The 16,396-nt window shown below is 42.0% G+C and overlaps 1 protein-coding gene across 1 annotated transcript in view; it reads right to left on the bottom strand.

The window, feature by feature from the left end:
* Positions 1 to 16,396, bottom strand: part of Macrod2 (mono-ADP ribosylhydrolase 2) — a 2,209,545-nt gene that overhangs the window by 45,473 nt on the left and 2,147,676 nt on the right. The gene's annotated exons all lie outside the window — the stretch shown is intronic.

Here is a 16,396-nt window from a genome sequence, read left to right as displayed (position 1 = left end):
TAAACAAAATATCCAGGCACATATGCCAGTGCTCCATAATAAGGGAAAGATAAGAGTAAGGGAAAGATTCCCTTTTGCATGGGTGAATGTGGAATAGCATCTCAGCAAAGTTATCGGGATAGGCATTGGCCATCCTAATGGCTTCTGGAGAGTTCTGTAATCTTCAGAGGTGTGCTATACACTTAGAGAAACTAAAATTTGCACAATAGTTTACATTTGGAAAATGATGACATATCATCTCCTAATGAACAGTGAGCTCTGGGTGCTAAAGCCAGAGGCCAACTTGAGAAAGGAGCTATTCCATGAATTTGGACTGCTCTAGGGGTCAGAAGCCCTTCACCTCTCTGGTGGCTTGGTGGAAAGATAACCTGATGAATCCAATATATCCCAGCAGACTGAATCTGACTCACTGGGGGCCTTATATTGTTCATGGGTGTTATGACACAGACATAGAAGATTATAGTAAGGCCTACAATATCCAGAATGTCAGGGAAGCTTTCCCTCTGAGACCAGTGTTTGGGGAAAAGTCTGTGATTCCATGGAAGCCATGTTAACAGAGGCATGCAGAGGCAACCTTGGGCAATATCACCTTTTAGGGGAACAGGCTTAAGGAGGTCTGGAGAGATACTTTTCCCAGGTCTAGATATGGCTCATTTGACTGTGCCGTTTGGGAAGTACTTTTTATTAACAGTGGAATGAGAAAAATCCCCAGATGTACATAGCCAGAGTCAGCCCTGAGGGGAACTGTGGGCATCCTTGGATGTGTCCAATCTCTACTCAAAGACTGATAAGGAAGGGCAGCTAGAAATGGCTGCTAGAGAAAGGCACCAGTCACTGCAATATCCATAGATGTGAACGTCTTAGGATCTCTGAGGTCCTGCTCCTGGGGGATACTCACAATAACAGCAGCAAGGGCTATGATCTATTTTATGTGCACCTACTCTGACCACACACTGTGGTTTCTGCTACCACCTTCTGGAAAGCAACTGGGTCTGTACCATTGTTTCATAAGAAGACAAGTTCTTCAGGCCTCCTGTTACTACTGCTGTATCCAGTATCAGAGATCCCAACAAGCAGCATAATCAACATCAACAGTGCCTGACAACTGTCCCCATTTGCCAAGAGGGGTCCATTGTAGGAGTACCTAGAAAGTGAACAACCTCTCTCCCCACTCTCTCTTGTAGAACTGCTAGAACATTTCCACGTTTGTATAGCCTGCAGGGACAGTGAGTCTCTCTGATTCTAACATAATAATATGATGTTTAAAGTCATTAAAAGAAGCGGTAAGCAAATTCTACGCTCACTTCTAAGTGAAAATAAAGCTAACTTTGCATCATAAACCTACATCATCAAGGCTTAGCTTCAGAAGAAAGCCATACTTAGAAGACCATCTGATAAAGTTATGCAGAGAGATCTGATCCAACAGAGAGGGAAATCTCAACATAAGAAGGTGAGGACTGCTGCCAACCCAGGTGCTATTACAGATCCAAGAAAGCACCACTACACTCCAGCAGCAGATTCCAAAGAACTGGAAATGGATTCAGTGCCTGGTGTGCAATTGAGCAAGAAGAATCATAAGAATCTCAATGAACTTCAACAAAATACAAATGCACAGTTAAATAAAATCAAAAGCAATGTGGAGTATGACTAGGAAATTCAGTGAAGAGACCTGTTTTGAAAAGGAACCAAATATAAATCTTGGAAAAGTTCCATAAGTTTTATTTTTAAAAAAAAGTAAGTTGAAAACCTCAATGACAAACTAGATCAAACATGAGAAATAATACCTTATTTTGAAGACATGTCTTTTGAAAGATAGTGCATTAAGGCATTAAAGGTTTTTTTTTTTTTTTTTTGGAAAGAAGAGAAAAAGGGACAAGGACATCATCTGAAATCATAACTGGAATTGCCCAAGGTGGAGAGATAAAGACTAAAGGAACAGGGAATGTACTCAATGAATAAAATCAGAAAACTTCTCTAGTATTAGGAAACACATGGGCATCTATGTATAGGAAGTTATGGATCATTAGACAGCAGACTCTATAATAGTGGGCAGGGCATGGCAACAAAGGGCCAGGGCAGGAAGGTGAAAGATCGCATCTTCAACTGCAAAATGTGAAACAGAGGGAATGAACTGGAAGTGAGGGGAGGCTATGAACTCCCAAATCCCATATAGAGTGACACACTTTCTTTAGCAAGGCTGCACCATCTCACTGAACAACATGACATACAGGTAGCAAGGGTTCCAGTATAAGAACTTCTGAAGGATTATTTCTCCTTCAAACCACTACATAAGACATCATGCCAATAGATTGAATAGATGCAAAAAAATAATTTGATAAAGTTCAGTGATAGTTCCTAAATAAACAACCTGCACAAATTTGATTTAGGAGGATAATATATCAACATAAGTTTTATAAATCTGTTACAGTTATATACCCACAATTTATATATGTTTATATATATGTATTAATATATATATATGTGTGTGTATGTGTGTGTGTGTGTATGACAAATCCACAGCTATCATCTTAGTGAATTGGAAAAGTATGATAGTGTTTTCTCTAAAATTAAAAACAAACCAAGAGTGCTTATTCTCACAGAGATAATCCAAACACAATGGTAGAAATTTTAGCTGGAACAATTAGAAAGGAGAAGTCTATATAAATTATTTGTGTTGGTAGATATAATTTTATATGTGGAAAAATTGCCAAGAGAATATTAAAAATAATAAACCTGTTTAGTAAAGTAGTAGTTCTGGGATGTGAAAGTGGAAAGACAGATTCTGGGAGTGGAAGATAGGCAGTTCCACTTGTGATGGAGAGTCAACCCAAATTAAATTTAGTATGAATGAAAGTCTCATAAGAAGCCTGCTTCAGTGTAAGCTAATTTAAAAAGAAGATAAAATATAGATTGCAAATCTATTTATCTATCTATATCTCTCTATATCTTATCTATCATCTATCCATCCATCATCTATCAATATCTATCATCTATCTATCTATCTATCTATCTATCTATCTATCTATCTATCTATCTATCTATCTATCTATCTGTTCATTTTAGACCTTAAAGCAATCAATACACATATAAGATCAAGCCAGTCAAAAGTCCAGTATGTACTGGATCAGGGAGATGCTCATTAGGCCCCATCCCTAGCCAAGGAGCTGTTGGCAGTGCTCATGGCTCAGGGAGGGAGACTCATTTTCCTTTCCAGTTGCGGCCACTGGTAGGTTGGTAATGCTCCAGTGGATGCCCCAAACCCGTGCACATATGGGCAGCACTAATTGGACACAGTGGGAAATAAAGAGGAAAAAAAAAAAGGAAAACAAGAGGACATGGTAGGGAGATGTGCTGGGTAGTGTGAGAGGAGGTAGAATGGAGAAATGAGGGGAGGGTCTGCTCAAAGTACGTGTATATATGTAGGAAATTATTAAAGGATAAATATATTTTGAAAAACTAACATGAAAATCAGAAATTCTTACATTGACAATGAACTTGGGAAAATGAGTCCATCAATCACAAAAAGAATAAAACAATGTAGGGACAAACTTAAAGCAAGTGAAAGATCTCATTAATGAAAATTAAAAAACACTTATAGATATTGAAGAGGTCACAGAAAAATGACCCACGGCATGGCTCATGTTCATGGATTAGAATTAATATTGGAAAAATGCTCCAAAGCAAACTATAGATTTAATATGATCCCCATCAAAATATCAATAATATTTTTTCACAAATCTAGGGGGAAAGTCCTAAACTTCAGAAATGCAAGATTTCCAAAACCAAAGCCATTCAGAGCAGTGAGAAGAAACCGAGGGGCATTATCCACCGGGACTTCCAGACCTGTAATGGAGCCATAATAACCAAAAGGTTGAGGTGCATAATTAATGTATCAAGGGGGTCTCCCTGCAATTTCTCTGCCTCTACCTGTTAGAGGGACCTCTAACTGACATACCCTGATGGCAGCTGTCCTTCCTGAAATAATCCAAACAGTTTGATTACTGGTCCCTTTCATCTACCCTCTTTTGGGCCTCCTGGCTGCTAAACCTGGTTTTCCTTTCTTCTCTTTCCCTCCCCCCCCCCACTTCACATGGCAGAACTCAGTCTGACCATGTCCTCTCTAGACTCTTCCAGAAGCACCTGCCTTGGCCTCTGCTTCCACAAGCCTATAATAAACCTTTTTCACATACCTAGGAGCAGTCATGCCTTTCCCTTTTTATTTTTATTGTTTTCATTCAGTACTAAAAAGAGACACATAGATCAGTGGGACAAAAGAGAGTCTGTAAGTGAACCTATACACTCCAGCCAACTGATTCTCTCAGAAGGAACCCAACACACCCTGGAGAAAGGATAGCCTCTTTAACAAATGGAAAGAAAAATACTTATATACAGAAGATTGAAACATGGCCCTGTTCTCTCTGGACCCAAATGGATCAAAGCTCTAAAATAACTGGAGATCTGAAACTACCTGAATAAAACATGAAGAGAATACTCTAAGATGCTGTACTGATGACCATCTGTTTGTGACCCTGCACAGTCCACGAAACAAAAGCAGAACTTTGAAAAATGAGCCAGGTCAAACACAAATGGAGACAGCCTACAGAATGGGAGATAATATTTGCCAGCCATTCATTTTACAGAGTTAACATCCAGAATACGCAAAGGGCTGGAAAATGTATCAATAAAAATGTAAGACGACCAAGTAAAAATGGGCAAAATGCTGTGTCCTCTTGCCCCTTGCCACCTGAGGCAGTTGGGAGAACTGGCCTCTGCCGTCATGAGAGCAGGTGAGCCGTCCCTATCCCTCACTGTCTGTGAGGGACTGTACAGCAGAGTTGGCTCTAGTGGTGGTGGGGCAGGTGAGCCAACCCCAAGGGCAAGACTGCTGGAGATCTGGCCCTGCCACTCATCTTCTATGAGGTGACATGGGTTGATGTCTTCCCCACCTCATCCCTCATCAACTGGAGCAGTCATTTCAGGAGCTCTCCCCGCTCCCTCACTTGCTGTAGTATTCAGGAGAGCAGGCCTTGCATCTCACCTGAGCAACACAGTGAAGCTGGCCCTGATGATGAAGGCAAAGGTGAGCCTGCCTTGAGGGTGTGAGGGCAGGAGAGCAGTCCCTGACCTTTGCTGGCTACACACTTGGGACAGTGAGCCCCACACCACAACAGGGCAGCACAGTAGAGCTGGCTCTGGTGGCCTGGGAGCCGGTCAACTAATTCCCAGGGTATGAGAGCAAGAGAGCTGACTCTGTCTCCTGCTAATGGCAGCATCCGGTGGCCTAGCTGGAGCAGTGTTGGAGAGCTCGCCCTGGTAGTGTGGATAAGGGAGAGCCATCGAGCTCACCAGCTCAGTCTCCACCCTGGCTCAGATCCAAGGCGCTGAGTAGCTGGGATTCATGAAAGGGCCAGTTCTGCTGTAGGATCTTCATGACACTGGGCAACAAAAGGATAACTAGGAGGAGCCCCGGTTAGAATGGTTAGAACGCAATACTGATGCTGTCACAGAAGCCAGAGCCCTTGAACCCGACTAATGATGCATTGTAATGAACATTTGTGAGTGAAGATGTTTGGATAGGGGGCTATACTATGGGACACACTGTGACATACTACAGCTTCCATGATGAGGTATAGTGTGTGTGTGTGTGTGTGTGTGTGTGTGTGTGCGCGCGCGCGGTGTGCCTGTGTGTGTGTTTATTTTGGAGAGAGGCTGTAAGGGCAAGGGACATTGGGAATGGGGAGATAAGTAGGACTTGGGTGCATAATGTAAATTCACAAGGAATAAAAAAAAAAAAAAAAAAAAAAAATGGACAAAACAATCTAAGCAGGTACTTTTAAAAATAGAGCAATAAACATGCCCACTAAAGATACGAAAGAAGTTCACTATTATTCATCACTAGGTAAAGGCAAATCAAAACAACACACTACCTTACTGCAGATAAAATGTCTATGAGAGAGAGAGAGAGAGAGAGAGAGAGAGAGAGAGAGAATCAGAAAATGTTTGAGGATGTGGAGAAAAGTAAATTGTAGACACTTTTGGTGGGAATAGAAATAAATTCTGCTGCTATGGAGAGCAGTAAGGATAGTCTTTAGCAAACCAAAAATAGATACACCTTATGATCCTGGTATCCCACCCCTGAGTATATATCCAAAGGAAATAAAATTAGCATACAAATGAGCACCTGCATGCTGATACATACGGTGGCTATTCACACTAAATAGCTCAGATGGGGTAGGATGAGCCCATCAGCAGACTCAAGGAAAGGAAATAGAGTATACATGTATAATGGAGTATTATTCAGTCATAAAGAAAAATGGAAGGAACTGAAGAGCACCAGGTAAAGGAAATAAGCTAACATAGGAAGAGGTGCTGCATGCTATTTTTTTATGGGCAGAAGCTTAAAAATAGCTTAAAAGTAGAACTGTGATTGCCAGGGATTGGGAAGGGTGCTGAGGAGAGGTCGAACAAGGGTGGTTTGATAGGATCCTGCACACTGTACGCACGAAGAGTAACATCGCAGTGCAGCTCATTAATATCTACAAATAATGTGTTAATAAAAAAGGAATATAAGCGATATATTTCACTTTATAACCACACTAAAGCCAAATAATTTATCTGAACATTAAAACTAAGAAAATGCGTTTGTATAATAAAGACTATAATCAGATATTAAAATATTCTACTCATGCTTTATTCATCAACACACATATCACATTTGCTAAGCAGCCAATTACCATTTTAGCCAGTGGGAAGCCAGGAAGGACAGTGTCACCCCATGGGGGCGGGGGCTGGGAGTGGGAGGTTCAGAGTTTCTCAACCTTGGCTGCATAATGAAAAATACCTAAGGAGATTTAAAGAGAGTTGATACCTGCTCCATCCGGAGCTTCAGATTTATTGATCTAGTGCATGGCCTGGTGGTAGGAGTCTTGAAAACTCACTAGGTGATTTTCATTAACAATCAAAGAGGAGACCCATCTGGTTAGAAAGGAACAGTAAAGAAAACACTCACTTCCATGCTTTCAAAATGATGGAGGGGACCAGGGAGAGGGAAGGAGGCACGAGGAAGAAAGATTTCTTCTAAGGACTAGGAAGAGGCTTTCCCCTTGTTCTTACATTTAGCACATGCAAGCTGGGAAAGAGCTCCCCTACACTCAGTCTCATCCTCAACACCTACACTCACCTCCCAAACCTAAGCTCAGTAAACTGGCCACCACCAAAGCCCAGGTTGAATTCTCAAGATCATCTCCTACTTGCCAATGGCCAGATTGAGCCCACTTGTCCCAGACAAAACTTCAGGCATAGAGTTGATGCTACAACCTAGAGACTTTGCCTGGAGAGTCACTGAGGCGAGGAGCAAGCAGTCCTAAACAAGAGCATCCTGTGATACCATGCTGACTTCATTCGATCCAGCTCCATGGGACATAATCAATGGAATTAAAGTATGCCACCCCCCACCCGGGAGTTGTGAAATGTGAACCTGGATCCTAAGAGTACAGGATGGACCATGGACCACTTCTGGAAACCATCACTCCATTTGCTCTAACTCACAATCATGTACTCTGTTCCTAGAGTGGATATTAAGATAGGACTGTTTTGGTCTTAGTTTTCTGCAATGGCTTTGCCTTCAAAACCTTCTTTACCTTCCAGACTCCTTTCCCTGCATCTTTCCCTCAGAAGCAGCATTTGCAGGGTAGGCTGGTGACTCCCTGTTCTTTTTCACTCACCAGGGATGGCCTCTTAACGAGCATCTCCTAGGTAGATCTCAGTTCAGCGTCTTCTGGTAGAGTGTGGATGAGAACTACCCTAGAACAAACTGCACAGCCTGGAGACCATGGGGCCCTTCAGCACACCAGCTTCTATTTCAGGCTTTGACACCTGGGACACTGTGTCTTCCTTGCCCACACCAGGCAGAAGCCAGCATCAACCACAAGGGCATTGTCACCAGGATCATTTCAAGGAGCATGGTGACTGGTTTGGCTCCTCAGCTCTATGTGTGATCTGTTTGGTGTCCTGTGGCTGTGATCTGGTGGCCTTCAGAAAATGCCACATTGCTAATATTTGTTCCTACAGCCTCACTGACTGATACAGGGAGGGTGAGGACTCAGTAGCTCAGATCCCCAGTTCATAGCCCCACCAAATATCCTCATCCTGTCAATGCAGTTCTGACATGAGTTGATATAAACCATTTTGTATTTCACTTGGGGCAGGACATTCCCTTGTGAGCTTGCTTGGTTTAGTTTATTCGGTAATTCTTGCATTCATTACCTTCCTATTGTTTAAAGAGCTCTAGCTCAGTTTTGAAAGGAAAACAGTATTGGGGGAGGGGGGAATCTAGGTTCATTTTTGAAACGACCATTTAAGATGATGAGAGTGTTGAGAGAGCATAGTTGCTGGCTCTGGGATTCTAAGTCTATGCTAAGGCCCTCATCACATTGCCGTTATTCCAGTTCTGAAACGGTAGTCATAAAGCATCCAGATTCACAAGACCCAGAGTAGGACTGGAGGAAGTGAGTGCCAGGGGATTCTAAGGCTGTCCCACATGAGGGATAGAAATGACGGTGTATCCTAATAGCATTCTCATTCCTTCAAGACCTCAGGGAGTATAATCTCATGTACATCTTAAGGAACAGGGGTGGAGGTGGGGGTTGAGCCATTTGGGAAGACTTTCAGAGACTTCCTCATAGCCGAATGCAAAATCCACATTAAAGAAGGCAAAGCCCAAGGCAGTCTAAAATAGTAAGGCTCTGATATCTTCATGCTGTTTTCTGCAACTTTTGTTGTCAGAGCCTAAATGGTACAAAACACCAGCTCTATAGGTAAAATAAGACGGTATGATAAGACAAGATATCATTCTTTTATCTTTGGCCACTGTGGCTGTGATCACTGGCATGCGGTTAGATACAAGGGTAGCCTCTATAGGATTTGGTACCCAGAACAAAAAGTCACAAGACACTGATCCAATGGGAGACCTCTGACCACGGTCCTTTGAAGGTCAGCTTTCTGCAGTTAGGTTGTATGGTGTTGGCTGGTTGATATAAATGCACCAGTGCCAACATCAAAGCCCACCTATCTCCTCCTTGCCTTCCTCCCTTCTACTCTTTTTTTTTTTTTTTTTTTCTTTTTCTTTTTTTCAGAGCTGGGGACCGAACCCATGGCCCTGCTAGGCAAGCGCTCTACCACTGAGCTAAATCCCCAACCCCCTTCTACTCTTCTTAAAGATGTGTGTATGTGACTTCGCAAAGATAGTCTCTGTACATTTTGGGGACACTGCAGCATCCATTCACTCATCATCCTCCTGCATCACTGCTGTTATGTAGTGAAGGCTGTGTGGGCAGTGACTTCTCCGCTCTCTGTCTTATTCATCCTGTAACAATCTGTTTTCCTGGGACTCAGAGTGACTTGTCTAGCAACTCGAGGGGAGTCTCATCATTCTCTAATCCTGGCCATCCTTCAATGCAAAACACTTATAAAAAACCTCCATAAAAGATTACGTTTCTATTTGTTACACCCTCTGAAAACTTTCTTCCTGTCTTCATCTTCCTGCAAGTCAGTTTTTGCTTCAGACCTTGTCATATGTTGATGATAGCAGTAAATTAATCGCTCAGTCTTAGGAGTCTGCCCGGCAAGCCGGCTGGCTTCCCTTCGCACTCCACAGGCATAGTCCAGTTTTCAAAGGAGACTTCCTCGTTCTGATGGTGAGGTCCTCTGCAGCTGCAGTCCATGTGTCTGCACAATCTTCAGAATTGGTGCATCTCTAGATCCCTGCATCGCCTTTCAAAGAGGAACTGATTAGTTTCCCCCGGACAACAAGAGGCATTCTAATCAACCATTGCTATTCTCGAATCTCATCTCTTATGGAGAAGAGATGTTAGGTGATTTACAAAGGAAATTCTCTTCTCCCAAGTCTTGCTAATGGGCAAATAGATAAGGGAATACTGTCTGTCCCCCTTCTACCCAACACCTCAATTCCAGCCTCCTTCTGGAATGCATGGGGGAAAATACACATTACCTCTCCTAGTGAGGCCAGCCTTCTCCAGCATTCCATGAGCAGCATGAGTGTCTCAGACGTAGGCTCTGTTTCACTTCATTTTAATGAAAATGGAGTTCAATTTAAGTCTCTAACACTTGTTTTCTCTCACAGAAGAGAGCAAAAAGGGCTAAGGCTATGGGATCAACACTGCAATACATATGGCTATTCAAAATTCAAGGGTCACCGGCACTCAAAGGTAGGGTGCACATCTGAATTGCAGTTAATTAATTTGGCCTTCATTATCAACTGTTCTGAACCACAAAGGAAGCTTACCAGCTATTTTTCAACAACCAAGGGATAAAAAAAACCGTATGAAGAGTCTAAGAGACTTAGCAAACAAACCGTTGGCCATTTGGGAATATCTTAAGGCTCCCCGAAACGCACCCCATGATTGAAATCAATTAAAAGGAGCCAAAGGCTGACCTGATGAAGGGAAAGAGCTTAAATATCCCACCTACCCAATAAAGGTCCAAAAGATCCCAAAGCCCTGGAGGGAGGCCTCATGAATACTCTGAGAATTTTTAAATGCCCGAAGAAGGGGGGATGTGAGGAAGAGAGAGGTCTCTGCTTCTAAATAACAGTGGCTCTCCTGTGGTTAGGCACAGCCTTCAGGATTTGCTTTTCAAGCTCTTTATTGAAATTGCTCAGGTCTTTTAACAGATCTCCTGTGAGGACTCAAAAGCCTTAAGCTAATTACGCTTGGCTGAGATATGCTTGATGAGACGGGAAAAACAGAGAGCTTTTGAAAGGGTGAAAAATCTCTATCCATCTGCTGGTGGTCTTACGGAAAGAATAATAGAAGAGAGGTGGAGGGCAGCCAGCCAGAATGGGGAGGCAGAGGACTCCTTTAATTACAGGGTCAATGAGACCATTACCGCTTGGAATGCTGGGAAAGGCCAGACAAACAGGCTCGGGGAGCTGGGCGGCAGCAGTAGCAACGCTTAGCTGAATAAGCAGGGCTGAAGTGAGCCGCAAAGAGGATGGATTTGGAGGACGGAGAATTTGGTGGGCTTGGAGGAGAAACTCACTTTAAATTAGAAAAGGTGTTCTGTAAAAAGAAGAAGACGCTTAAGTTGAAATTCAGGTTTCACAACAAAGCGCCCCCCCCACCCCCTTCCTCCCTGGTTATCTTTGGTCCTCAAAGGCGGTTGCAGATGGAGCCCCAGTGACGTGGTTCTTTCTCTCTGGTGACAGTGAGACAGTTGCTTCTGTTATCCTTGGCAGTGCAGGTGAACAGCCTGCATTTGGCTTTCAAATCAATGCCCCAGGTGTTGACTCAATATGGAGAACAGCTTATGTGTGTCTCTCTAAGCGCACTTCGGCTTTTGAGTTGGTTTTTCTTTTCTTTTTTCCTTTTTAAAAATAACTAATCCCCTCAAAATTCAGCCGAGAAAAACGTTCGGTTTTGGAAGACAAACTGACTCAAAGAGAACGGCTTAGACAGAAACCTGTTTTATTTTGAATAGGATAACTCCTGCAAGTTGAGCACCGTCTGTCCCCAATTCTAATTTATTTATTCTTTTAAAACGCTTGTAAATGAAACACCACTTTTGTTCTTGTGACTCCCTTTTCCTCCTATGTATGAACACGAGCAAAGCTACGAGAATAATGTGGATTCGACTCATCTTGTCTTCTATTGCTTAATCTCTGCTTAGTGAGGCCAGAGAAGAAGAGCTTTGGTGTCACCAGGCTTTCTGAATACACAATTCATATGTGTATGGATTAAAACACCTCAGAGCTGCAAATAAACAGTATCCTTCTCCTGTGTCCTCACTGGGTATTTTGGTATGGTCCGTTTCCTCTTTTGTTTCCTGTTGGTGTAGAATACATTTTGTGCTTGGCAACAGAGGACACATGTGGAATAGAAGGTTGGGATTTAGTGACCTTGTATGTTCTGTGGTCTTTTTCTCATGCTTAAGTCCTGATGAGAGAGGAGAAATCTTGAGGAAAGACTCTTTTATTTCCTCCCTACTCAGGGATCAGACTGTAAACTGTTTCTCAGTTACATCAAAAGAACGGACTTAGGAAAAAGAATTCTGCTAGGTCCAGAATGGGTAAGGATATCACCCTCCCCAGATTATTTTTTTCATCCAAACGTTGGGAATTTTTTTAGGATCCCATTTTTCTCATCCCAGAATAAAATGAAAAACTAGTAGCAGAGTGGAGATAACGCAGATCCTCTGCCATCCAAAGAAAGGACTGATTGGCCCATTGATGGTTAAACATATACACGATTTGGCCTTTGTCTCCTGGATTTTTCTGAAATTATCAGAAGCCCCCAGGCATTGGGAGAGTTGGGTCTGGAAATTAGACTGCATTTTTCCTCTGCGGGTTCCTGTCTTTTAGTTTCTTTAAGATACAGGATAACTAAGTGGTAGGTTTATGGACCTAAGTAAACGCTCACATTTGGCCCTACCTGCAGGTCCTGGGAGTCCACAGGGATGCTACATGAGCGTTTGCATGCGTAGTGCCCGGTGTGTGAGTCAGCTGGCTTGGAGGACGCACCAAGGCTTTTTCAAGTCTATAGGTGTGGTTCTCGCATCAGAATTACCCAGAATTTTGCTGTAAATATACAACTCTTGTTCAGCCTCCTTTTTCAGATCGATTAACTCAGAAACTGGAGGGGTAAGTCCCAGTCCGCCTATGCTTAATGCTTCCGGTGATCTGGATCAACTCAGCTGGAAGCTTTGCTTCTTAACCCAGGGACTCATCTGCGGGAATTGGAATTCCTGTTGCCAGGAAAGTATGGACTACGAGCCTCATGCCTCAGCTTTTCGCATTTCTGCTTTTACTGTCTTGTCTACAGGATATGGAAATATAATTTCCCAGATATAATTTTGGACATGCATACACGGTTTAGTGACATCTTAATGGCCTCCGAAACAAAACCACAAGCCACGATTACAGAAGGAATCTACTTGGGGTAGAGATGAGGAATTTGCATTTCCAGTGAGTCCCAGACACTGGTGATGCTCTGATTTGCTGATTCCTGAGGCACTTGTTGAGAACTACGCTTGACAGATGTTTCCCCTTCTTTGACTTCTTGTATATCTGTCCTTATGTCGATTTTCCACCTTCTTCACGCTGGGTGTCTTGTACAAATGAATGCTGGACCAATATTTGTGTGTTTGTTGAACAATGTTGGAAGTGCAACCTGAGTGACTGAGGGGGCTACGTTGTGATTCTCCCCTCCATCAATCTTGGTTTTGTCCCAAAGCTCACCCACCAACCAAGAGATGAAAGTAGAGAGAGTATAAATGGGCTGGATATGTTTTCTTTAGTCCTTGTTCTGGATTTTGATGCAAAGTACTAGAGTAGCAGCGCTAATTTAAAACCCGGACAAGACCACCAGTTTTCTTATGGTGTCTTTTTTTTCTTTTCTTTTTTATTTCTTTTTTTTTGGAGCTGGGGACCGAATCCAGGGCCTTGCGCTTGCTAGGCAAGTGCTCTACCACTGAGCTAAATCCCCAACCCTTCTCATGGTGTCGCCAACTCTTATGGAGTTGACGCCAAAGTCCACCGAGACCTATGATATTGGAACCCTGGAAGCAATGCCTATAAATCTACATTGCAACTAGCATTCTTTTGTACTTCTACATTTGAGAGTCACACTGATAGAATGTACTAGCCATGCTTAATTTTTTTTAAAGATTTATTTATTTATTTTATGTATGTGAGTACACTGTAGCTGTTTTCAGGCACACCAGAAGACGGCATTGGATCCCATGACAGATGGTTTGTGAGCCACCATGTGGTTGCTGGGAATCGAACTCAGGACCTCTGGAAGAGCAGTCAGTGCTCTTAACCACTGAGCTGTCTCTCTAGCCCCTGTACTAGCTATGCTTATTGCTATTGTAGCATTAATGTATGAGAAAGCAAGGAAGGCCACCTCTCCACTCCTGCTTTGTATTACTAGAAAGTCTGCAAGAGACAAAGTACAGAGTTTGGAAAGTATAAGTTAGTATGTTCCCCATTTCTAAGAGCATCAAATTCATGCATTATTATTCTCAACCAAAACAATCCTGTTCCTTCCTGTATTTTGCTATTTTCATGCCTTCTGAAATTTCTCTAATGGCTTTCCTCCTCTTCCTCCTCTTCTTCTTCCCCTTCTTCCTCCTCCTCTTCTTCCACTTTTTCCTCCTCTCCATCCTCTTCTCCTTTTTCTCTTCCTCCTCCTCCTCTTCTTCTTTCTCCCCCTCTTCCTCCTCTTCTTTCTCTTCTTCTTCTTCCTCTTTCTCCTCCTCCATATTCTCCTAGCATTTATTGTGACTGCAGTGAATAAATGGACTTCAGCTATCCCTTCCAACCAGCAGATACTGATATTGAGAAGCAAGGTTATAATAATAAATACACTGCTTAATTTAAAATATTAAAATAATATTATTAACAATATTAATATTACAGTTTCCCAAGTAAAATAAAGACTTACAGGTCTCTACTTTTCTGGAAGAATCTATTAATTCTTAGTAGTTAATTAACAATTTAGACAACCCTGCCTTTTTATTTAGGAGAAACTACAGTGAGAGATAGCAGTTGCATTCTCTTATTCCTGCAATTTACCACAGGTCTAAAGGAGGCCAGAGTTTGAAACGGGTCTTGCAGAGCTAAACTCAAGGTGTTGGGGGCTTTAGGAAAGATCTTATTTCCTAACCTGATCAGGTACATAGAAGCCATTTATACATCTTGTTTCATGATCCTCTTGCTCCATCTTTAAAGCTACCAGCCTCAACCCCCTGAGGTTCTATCCACGTAGCTCCTCCCCTTACTCAGACTCTCTCCTACTTCTCTCTCACAAGCTTGCGATTCTGTTGCGTTCACCAAGGCAGACCAGGTTCTGCCCAGCTGAAGACTGCTAACAGTACTGCACCTGGAAATGTATAGCATAGTCACAAGTTCCAGGTGTTAGGGCTTGTTAGATGTCTTCTGAATGCCATTATTTGGTTTCCTTATGGGAATCCTCAGTGTTTCCTTCTACCCAACATTTTCTTCATGAGTCAACTCTATCCATTGTGATAAAGTAGGAAGATATATTTTGGATAGCTTTCTGTACTGTCAAGCAATCTTAAAGTCTAATTACTGGTTAGCGCTTCAAAAGGCAAGAGTTTGACAGATAAAATATTCTTTCATATACTCTTAAGGGTACTCTTAATTACTCGATTTTTTGGAAAATTTGTTTAATAATTGTATAATGGTTTCTACAGTATTTTGTTCATTGGATGAGTAAGAGAAATGTGGCAGAATGTGAAATATTGACTATACCTTTGAGAAGTCCTCCCTAAGCTTTGAATTGTAGATTAATAAAAAAAATATGATGAACCACAAATTCCTGAATGTTTCTTGAACTATTTTCTTTTTTTTACTCAAGGTCTCACTATGTAGCCCTGATTGACCTGCAAGTGCTTTGTAGAGGAACTCAGAGAGATCCACCTGCCTCTTCCTCCCAAGTGCTGGGATTAAAGATGTGTACTATCATACCCAGGTTTGAGGGACTGTTCTTATAACTATATAACCCATGAGCAGTTTAAATATGATTAATATTTAAGGAGCAAACTAAATGTTAAAAGTCAAAAACAAAATTTTGTGAAATATGTCTCTAAGGAAAAAGATAGACAAAGCTAAGCACAGTAGAACCTGTCTTTGACCCCATAGTTTGAGGAGTTGAGGCCAACTTGGGCTACACAGAGATTCTGTTAGAGAGAGGGAGAGAGAACAACAACACCCCTCTCCATCATATAGCTTCCCCCATTTTTTATCTCTCTACAGTTGTTTTCAATATAACTTCGATTAAAATTGGGGCAAATGAACTATACCAAACCTGAAAATTTATTGAGTTGCTTCTAAAATAAAATATCAGTTCTAACACTAGCATATTTATCATTAGACAGTGGATTGTTCACCCCAGCAGTTCACGTTGAAACAAGACAACCACGCACAGCCAACCTAAACCCTTCCTATTGTTAAAGGATTCACTTCCCTTTTCTTCCTTCCTTTCTTTCTCTCTTTCTCTCTCTCTTTCTTTCTCTCTTTCTCTCTCTCTTTCTTTCTCTCTCTCTCTCTTTCTTTCTTTCTTATCATTGAAGCAGATGTCATAAAACAAATGTAGTGAAACACTCAGGCGGCAAGATCTCTAATTGTTTCCATCTTGATTATAAAAACAAATCCTCACAGTGAAATAAATGAAAAAAATAATTAACATTCAAAGTGCTCCCTGTACCACCTGCTCTCTCCACTGCACGCTGAAATGCAGGCACCTGATGTATAAATGGTAATGGAAAGAAAGTGAGTTTCCTCCTGAAACTCAGAGAAAAGTAGCACTTACATTTGAATTTCAAATCAGGATGGTACCTTTTGTACAATCCAGGAGAT

This window comes from Rattus rattus, chromosome 5 (assembly GCF_011064425.1).
Source record: "Rattus rattus isolate New Zealand chromosome 5, Rrattus_CSIRO_v1, whole genome shotgun sequence".
Classification (NCBI taxonomy): domain Eukaryota; kingdom Metazoa; phylum Chordata; class Mammalia; order Rodentia; family Muridae; genus Rattus; species Rattus rattus.
Note: the sequence above shows the minus strand (reverse complement) of the source record. Positions and strands in the feature narration are given on the sequence as shown.